This window comes from Berghia stephanieae, chromosome 2 (genome assembly GCF_034508935.2).
Source record: "Berghia stephanieae isolate SIO BIC M18660-M18661 chromosome 2, UCSD_Bste_1.3, whole genome shotgun sequence".
Taxonomy (NCBI): domain Eukaryota; kingdom Metazoa; phylum Mollusca; class Gastropoda; order Nudibranchia; family Aeolidiidae; genus Berghia; species Berghia stephanieae.
The window spans coordinates 39,123,506-39,132,684 of record NC_088361.1 but is presented as its reverse complement, the minus strand read 5'-3'; the positions used below and the strand labels follow the sequence as shown (position 1 = coordinate 39,132,684).

General features: G+C 37.6%; 1 protein-coding gene and 1 pseudogene across 1 annotated transcript in view; one reads left to right on the top strand and one right to left on the bottom strand.

Moving 5' to 3' along the window:
• LOC144964842 (uncharacterized) overlaps positions 1–7,675 on the bottom strand; it is a 46,865-nt gene extending 39,190 nt beyond the window's left edge. The window contains exon 1 of the mRNA XM_078899550.1: positions 7,505–7,675. The gene's annotated coding sequence lies outside the window, so the exon portion shown is untranslated. The remainder of the gene's footprint in view (positions 1–7,504) is intronic.
• A 1,134-nt stretch (positions 7,676–8,809) lies between these two features.
• On the top strand, positions 8,810–8,929 carry LOC144966814 (5S ribosomal RNA; annotated as a pseudogene).
• Positions 8,930–9,179: the final 250 nt, after the last annotated feature.

Sequence of the window (9,179 nt, the reverse complement as noted above, 5' to 3'; positions counted from 1 at the left end):
GCTATGACAAGTATCAGTTCCATAGTCAAAAAAAGACAAATTAAAAACAAAGTTTACTTAATCTTAGGCTTTCGCCAATAATTCATACAATACAATTAAGACAAATTAAATAATGCTACCAATCTCTCCTCATGCATTCGTTAGACTATAACAATAACGACCGTGTTATCTTTACTCCTTACCCAACCAACCCTAGCTTCCCGATTCTTCATCGCGAACTATTGTGTATGTATTAGCTTCAGGACGGGCAAGTACGGAATCTGCCCACCCTTCCTTTAAACGTCTTTATTTCCTCTATAACTTAGAATTCAACTCTCTCCTTTCTCAGAAGAGTATTTCTCGTATACTAATTCAATTTTTGAGTAAACCAAAATGGTGGGGTTGTATTTTATATATTTATTTAGTCGTGACTTCTGAATAAAAGTGTTTTATTAGAGGGAATGCAATAGAAAATACATTGTTTTGCAAAAATATTTAGTCTGGCAATAAAAATACAGCGGTAATTACTTTAAGAATTTTTTTAAAAAAGGAACAAATTAATTTGTTTAAAAAAAAAAAAAACAAAAAAAACAAAACAAACAAACAAATAAGACAACAATTTAAATAAATGAATTTTGAGAAGCACTAAAGAAAACGAGAAAAAAAGAGATAATTTAAATGGATAAACAAATATATTAAAACAACACAAGTTAATACTAACTTGATATAATATTAGTAAATTGATACATTTAATTCAATACTGGAACCTTCCCAATGTTATTACATCAATGGTACCAGCACAAGTAAGGCAATAAATAAAAAAAAGTTCGTTTGCCAAAATCTCTATTTAGTGCTCACTGGTTTATAAGGTGGGCTCATTTGAATTAGCCCGACCTAGAACTAGAGAGGCCAGACAGCAAAATCACCGTCAGGCGACGTGACGATGAGATGACGATGTGGGCGGAGTGGAGTGTTTGGGAAAGGGGGGGGGGGGGGGGGGGTGATAAAAAAGAACAGGAGCGTATCCTGGTTTATGCATTACGGGGTGCATGGTGATTCGCAATCTATCAAAATACATACAAATTGATTTCAGTACGAAGTATCAAGTTTAAGTACTAACTTTTAAAATTATCTAATTTAAATTAGATTATTTCGGACCTGGTAATACAGCTTATAACTTGAAAAAAACAGGCTGGTATTTGCCCACCCTGCCCAATATTACCAGCCGTCCCTGATTCCACTACACTAAGCGAACACATTTGGAACCTCAAAGAAAAAAACATACAACACAGCATCACATGGAAAATCATCTCCAGAGCACAGTCGTACTCCCCCTCTTCTAAGATTTGCAACCTCTGCTTGGAAGAAAAATTCTTCATCATCACTAAACCGAACATAGCAACACTCAACAGAAGAAACGAACTAACTTCCTCATGCAGACAGAAACAAACACCTTTTATGTAATTACGAACCTCCATAAACACGAATCTATAAAAATACGAAAACACAACAATCTACTTTCACTTCCACTTCCTGATGAGAGCAACGCTCGATAACAACGTTGTAGAAGTCAAACTATCTTAATTTCAAATGTTTATATATATATATATATTATATATATATATATATATATATATATATATATATATATATATATATATATATATATATATATATATATATATATATAAATATATACTCACACACAAAAGTATATATAAATAAACACATAATATAAGCAAGCACATACATCTGTAATTTGCCAGTTTTTACTTTACTCAGGCAGAGGAGAACGTCACAGGAGACAGTAATAGGGACCCATTAAGTCATTAACTACTGTAATTGGCAAAGCTGGAAACGGGTCAGAATGTGATAGTCAAAAATAGTGGTACTAGGTATTTCTCTCAACTTTGTATTCATGGAACTTTAGTAAAACAAAAATAATAACATAATGATAAACATATACTAACATCTATAAAATTTGAGAAGGGAACACAAATAAATATAAGATATTATACAGTGGAATCCGTATAAAGTCAACACGCTTAAAGTCAATTTGTGCTTAAAGCTAACACCTCTTGTTAATCCCAAACGTTTCTGTTATTTATCTATGTGTGTTCCACCATTGATATTGGATAAAGTCAACCTTGCATAAAGTCAACCATTATTTCTGGTCCAGCGATATTGATAGGATTTCACTGTATAGACCAATATTCATTCAATGAACTCAGCAAAGCCCAGGCCGACGAGAAAAAAAAAATAATATGAATGACGAGACACGACGCTTATATGGCGTTTATATATTTTTTCAACATACGCAACGCTGTTACCCGCGGTGTGTGAGTGTGTGTGTGTGTGTGTGTGTGTGTGTGTGTGTGTGGAAAGGGGGGGGGGGTGAGTACAGGGCTTTTTCTGAGGACTCATCTTTGCACTGCTCACAGCGGGATTCAAACTCGAGAATCACAAGGTTACAACGCGTGTCGTGTCACTTACAGACCACAACGTAACTTATACGTTGAGAAGACCTTGAGCCTCATCGTTATAACGTGTATGTAAAAGGTTTGGTGAGAAGGGAAGGACGACAAAGCTGGAAAAGACCCTCTTCCCCTCTCATTTGAATACACACACAATATCACGATTTTACTCTTTACAATGGGGTTCTATTTTTACCATGACCTCACACTGTACTGTGGGGTATGTAAGCTCGGTGGTGCCGTGTGACAAAAGGTGTTGTGCATACCGGCGGCATTGATTACAAAACTCTTGTTTCGGTTTGTGTGTACACATTAGTCCACTTGATTAAAGTGCTTACAACATAGGTGTTATAAGTACTTAGGAGATGTCGTTTACAACCCCAGGCAGTGAGGGATATTGTAATAAAGCTTATCCACACACAAAGACACACACACATACACACACACACACACACACACACACACACACACACACACACACAAAGGCAAACGAATGAATCATACTGTACGAAATGGAAATTTGGCTTGAAATGACAAAATGTGGGATAAAATGAAACACTGTTTAATGTTAACCCTTCCCTGACATAGTATTCATGAAAAATGTTTATTCCGAACTTTAGCTCAAAGAGTTAAATGATCTTCTGGACCTGATTTTGATTTTACTAAAAAAAATGTACGTTTAGGACCGTTCACAATTATTGACGTCAACCAAATATTAGCAAAAATCCCCCTCCCCCCTCCCCCTTGTCAACTCCTGTCAATTTTTGTCCACCCCCCCCCCCCCCCCCCCCCCCCCCCCCCCCCCCCCTTGTTGATGTCAACTTTAACATTCTTATGCGTACAAGCAAACGCTCCACCACTTTAGCTAACGAGGCAGTAAAATGAGAAGTCACAAGTCGTTTCTTACATTTATCTAGAGAAACAAAAACTATATAAAACTTGTAAACATTGACTAGACATTTTAAAATATATGATACTTTTTGGACCTTAAAATAGAAATGTCTTTTTAAAAAAAGTGCAACTTGAAACATGACTGAAAGAAAACTATTTGTAACAGTATCTGAGTTATGTTTTTAAAAAATGTTTAAAATCTTCACACCGATATATTTACAGAATTTTTCTCCATTCAAATATTGAAGGTATCATTTATGATCTCAAAACTATTTCTGCCATTTGGTGGTAAAATCAAGTTTGCTTCTTCAGCACTACCATCTTCATCGTTATCATCATCTTTCTCATCCACTGTCACCCACACATCTTTCTTACTACAAACACTCTTGTGAATCATTCAACTTTTTGATGAGACTTTTCGCATTTTATATAATAATACAATAATTATAGCATAGTTGACATCAACTTTTGGGAGACCCCCCCCCCCCCCCCCCCCCCCTTCCCCCTTTTTGGTTGACATCAATTGTGAACGGTCCCTTAGCAGGAAGTTGAACATTTTTTATTTCACAGTCCCTTACTACTGGGTGGATTACACCCGTACATCTTTATATATAGAGATGTTACTATTGGAAAGTCAATTAATTAATTCTATCCGTTTTTACAATTAGAAAGTCAATAAATTAATTATATTTCCATTTGCTATTGGAAAGTCAATTTATTAATTCTTTTTAAAAGTTTTTATCTACTATGGGAAAATCAATGAATTACTTAAATTTTTATTTTGGACACTTTTAATTGTTTAACAATGTCAATGTAATATTTAAATTAGTGTTACCAGTACATTTTTACATATTGTTTTTCATGTTACTCAATTTTACATCTCCCACCCTCACACACACACATACACACACACACACACACATGTCCATAGTGATAGATAATCAAGCTTGCCATTCTCCCTTTTTTCTTATTAATTGTATATTTTAAAAAACAACAAAAAACCCAATATCCACTAAATGTGCTCAAAGTGCTTTTCAAGGGTTCCCTGACCAACAGCAATATTTTTAACATTTAAGACGGGACATGACATCTGTTCGTTGACATTGCATTTTTTTTCGGACAGATACAACGCTGTTAACGGCCAGGTACACATTTTACACCTGAGTACGTTGAGAGAATGGGAGTAAAGAGCCTTCTCCAAGGACTCAACTATGCGCTGAGCGAGGCTTGAACCCAGGAAAGCGGATGTCATACCACTAGACCACATAGTCGCATATTAGCTTTCAATTCTGTATTGCCGTGACAATGGACAATTCTGTAATGCCAGTTTTAAGAACGACAGGTCTGGCATCAAATGAATGAGTGTTCATTGTAAAGAGAGCATTAACATTTAGCTACATGTCGTGTTCAATAATGATCCTTTGAGGGGCACTTCGAGCACCATTTTGGCAATTTCTTTTCAACTTTATCCTCAAGCTCAGTGTTCTATCTGGGGTCCCAAAAGCTCAGTTGGTAGATCACTCGCTTCACACACAAAGGGACCAAGATAGATCCCTGGTGCAGTCGAGATTGTTTCTGATTCCCCCCCCCCCCCCCCCCCCCCCCCCCCCTGTCCACCCAGCAGTGATTGGGTAGCTGGGTCTGTTAGATCTGGTGGAAAGTACTTAGCGATAGACTAGCGTCCTATCCAAAGGGTAGCATCAATTGCTATTATCTGTTTCACGCAATAGAAACTGGGATAAACTCCGGCTCCATGGGCCTAATGGCTCTGAAGGACTACTTTACATTTAGATCAGTGTTCTATCTAAATCTCAATCGTCAATTGTTGGTGTGAGGAGAGTCAGTAAATTATTTATGTTGTTTTGTAAGTGTTTCCAAAGCTGACCAAGGGAGAATCTGTGGCAAAGTCATAGGTCTAATTCTAATTTCTAATTGAGCTTTTATATAGCGCAATATCCACTAAATGTGCTCAAAGCGCTTTACAAAGTATCCCTGACTAACAGCAACACGTAACGTGTAGAACGAAACATTACGCCTGTTATAGGCGATATTACAATTTTTTCAGACAGAGACAACGTTGTTGACGGCCAGGTTCTCATTTTGCACATGAGTTTGGTGAGAGAATGTGAGTAAAGAGTCTTTTCCAAGGACTCAACTATGCACAAAGCGAGGCTCGAACCCAGGACCTTACGATCCGAAAGCGAGTGACATACCACAAGACCACATAGCAGCACAGGTCGATCAACGTCTAAATTGAATTGCTTTTTGCAGCTGTCGCAAGACAGTTTAATTGGAGGAAACCTCACCCTGAACACGACCAAGATGCACTGGATGCCATGTCCAAGCCCTCAAAGAAACTCACTTTTGTCACATGTCTCTCTTTGTGGTGAACACATGCACCATTTGTAACTTGATGCTTGAAATTCATCCCTCTTGTGCGGTTATGTGGCCTAGTGGTATGACACTCCCTTTCAGATCATCCCGCTCTGACCGGTGCATAGTTGAGTCCTTGAAAAAGACTCTTTACTCACGTTCTTTAATTGTACTCAGGTGTAAAATGAGTATCTAGCCATCTAAATCATTGTCTCTATCCGAAAAGAAATTGTGCTATCGCCTAACAGGTGTCATATCTTGTACTCCACATTATGTCTTGCTGTTGACTAGGGACCCCTTGTTAAGTAATTAGAGCATGTTTAGTGGATATTGCACTATATAAAAGTAAAGTTTTTAAATTTGCAATCTTAGCTTTCTGATCTCTTCACAAATTCTGCCTTAACCAAAAAATTGTTGTGCATGGAGCTCAATAATAATAAATTCTTTGCAAGGCACAACAATTGGTAGCATTCGCATTTGTGTACCTCACACATATATAAAGGTGAATCATGTGCGCAAAAGCCACTAGACCAGCCCTTTTGATGGCTGCTCTCATTAACAAACTGTTGACAGCCCTATCCCTTTCTTTATGGGAATTGCCTTGACTGGATAAAAGGGCTCAACTACCAAAAACATGTTGAAAAACTGAAATAATCACATACGTGGTAAATCAAGAACTCAGATAATAAGAATAGTTATAGTGGAGATTCCAAATTCCAAATTTAAGAGATCCCTTTGTAGTTTCAAAATGGCATTCATTTATCAAATAGTCACAAACAATTTAAATGGGTGCACGAAAGAATTATGAATTAACCTTTTGCAAAATGAAAGGGTACATGTATACATTCAAAATCAGATCTGTTAATCACAATTCCGGTGAAATTCCACAGCTATAAAAATGTCTCTCTATAAACATGGGTAACAGATTTAATTTAAAAAAAAAAAAAAAAAGGGGGGGGGGGGGGGGGGTGGCGGGTTCTACACCTGACTTCTATATACTACAGTAGAACACAGATACCAGAGATGCAGGCCAAAAATTTTGCTGACAGATGCCAATATTTTATGAGTTTTGAGAATTAATAGTTAGTGTGGAGGAGCATTGATCTCTCAATTTTTAATGGAAATGGAGCAAATTTTGTTGATTGCCTATACATATGAACATCGACAGTTAAGAAAACATACAGTGGGAGGGAGGTTCAAGGGGCGGGGGGGGGGGGGGGGGGGAACTTATGCCATAATAGAAATCATAGCAATTTGTGATAATTCAGTTTTCTATCCTTGATTGGGTTTAGAATTAACCTACTTTCATAAAACTAAACATAGAAGAGAAGCATTTTCAAATCTGGCAATGATTCCACACAAGCTTCAGCTGAGAAATAATCAACACTTCGTAGTATTACATGGCATATATGAATAAATTATGTCTTCTATTTAGTTAGACTAAACTACAGGCTATATGGCTTAAACAAAATATATTGATTGATGAATTTGATGACTGACACTGACATCATAATAAAGTCTGCTTTTGGGGTTGGGAGATAGACTAAATTTTGAAGTCAAGAACTCAATCTATCAGTCTTCTCCACTCTAGATAGTAAAAACTCAACTCTTTTGGTACCTGAACCTCTCTAGTCTAGAGAACACAGGGAGAGGAGAGAATTCAATTTCAATTACTTTAAAATTGTAACTTTTAGTACCTTTAGGTCTACTCTCTTTTTATTGTTGATGTTGTGGTTCTCTTCTGATAAAGATAATGGAAGTAATCTCAATCAATTGTAGATACTTACACTATACTCAGATTCTTGAAAGGGAGACTCATATGCTATAACATTACATAACACAATCATCACTATTCTTCGTGAAGGTAAGTAAGCACCACAAATAGAGAAAACATGATCAATGATCAGGGACTAATAAAGATAGCAGCTGTTGAAAACAACGACAACATGCACTTTGAACTACAAGATATGAAGTGAGTAGAAAAGTGCCAGAAGACAATAGAGAATAAAAAATTTTTTCGCGGCGGTGGTGGGGTTCGAACCTGCGACCTTATTGGTACGACAACTCCGCCTGGCAGGTGAGAGCGTGGCTCTACCGTGTGAGCTATCCACGAACACAAAAATATTCGTTTCAAACCCAAAGTCATTTCTAGATCCCTCTCTCACCCACTTCTTGAGATCGCCGATTCGTTCACCACCATCGCGAAGTAATTTTGACCAGCAGTTAAGCTTAATAGCCAATATTCTCATCACAAACATATAACATAGAAACGATTGAGACATTGAGTATGCTCCGGTGTATGGGGTGAATTTTTAATTCAGAAAAGTGAGTGGAGCAGGCACTTATGTTGGTAACATTTTTTATTCTCTATTGTCTTCTGGCACTTTTCTACTCACTTCATATCTTGTTGTTACCAACATAAGTGCCTGCTCCACTCACTTTTCTGAATTAAAAATTCACCCCATACACCGGAGCATACTCAATGTCTCAATCGTTTCTATGTTATATGTTTGTGATGAGAATATTGGCTATTAAGCTTAACTGCTGGTCAAAATTACTTCGCGATGGTGGTGAACGAATCGGCGATCTCAAGAAGTGGGTGAGAGAGGGATCTAGAAATGACTTTGGGTTTGAAACGAATATTTTTGTGTTCGTGGATAGCTCACACGGTAGAGCCACGCTCTCACCTGCCAGGCGGAGTTGTCGTACCAATAAGGTCGCAGGTTCGAACCCCACCACCGCCGCGAAAAAATTTTTTATTCTCTATTGTCTTCTGGCACTTTTCTACTCACTTCATATCTTGTTGTTACCAACATAAGTGCCTGCTCCACGCACTTTGAACTAGAAACCCATAACCTTTGACCTTAGTAGTATAAAAAGTGTCCACAGGCTGAGGAAAACGAAAGAGCGGCAGAAGAGATAAAGGTGTCTGAGAAAATAATCAGTTCTTACAAAAAAAATGGCGGAAAAAGAAAATCAGAAAACAGACAACGAAATACAATACCAACTATATAAACATCTCAATATTTTTTAATTCTCGATGCTCTGATAAATGGTAAAATAATTATAATAAATGCTGTTATCGCACTTGTGTCTACGGCCATACCACGTTGAATATACCGGTTCTCGTCCGATCACCGAAGAAAAGCAACGTCGGGCGTGGTCAGTACTTAAAATGGGTGACCGCTTGGGAACACCACGTGTTGTAAGCTTCTCTTTTTTTTTTTAATTTGTTTTATTATAATCTTTTAACTCGATGCGTATGACTACATCTCAACACTAGATATCTCTAGCCTCTTTAAATTCGTTGCCGCATTTGAGGACAGCCTCGAAACCTCCCGCCAATCTCGTCGCAGGACAGTGCACAGACTGTATTCTCTATGGCGCAGTGTAAGAATGTGTGGTCTGCTGTCACTGGCGTTCCCTGACAGTGGGGTAGTCAGCTGACTCTCTTAGACTTGA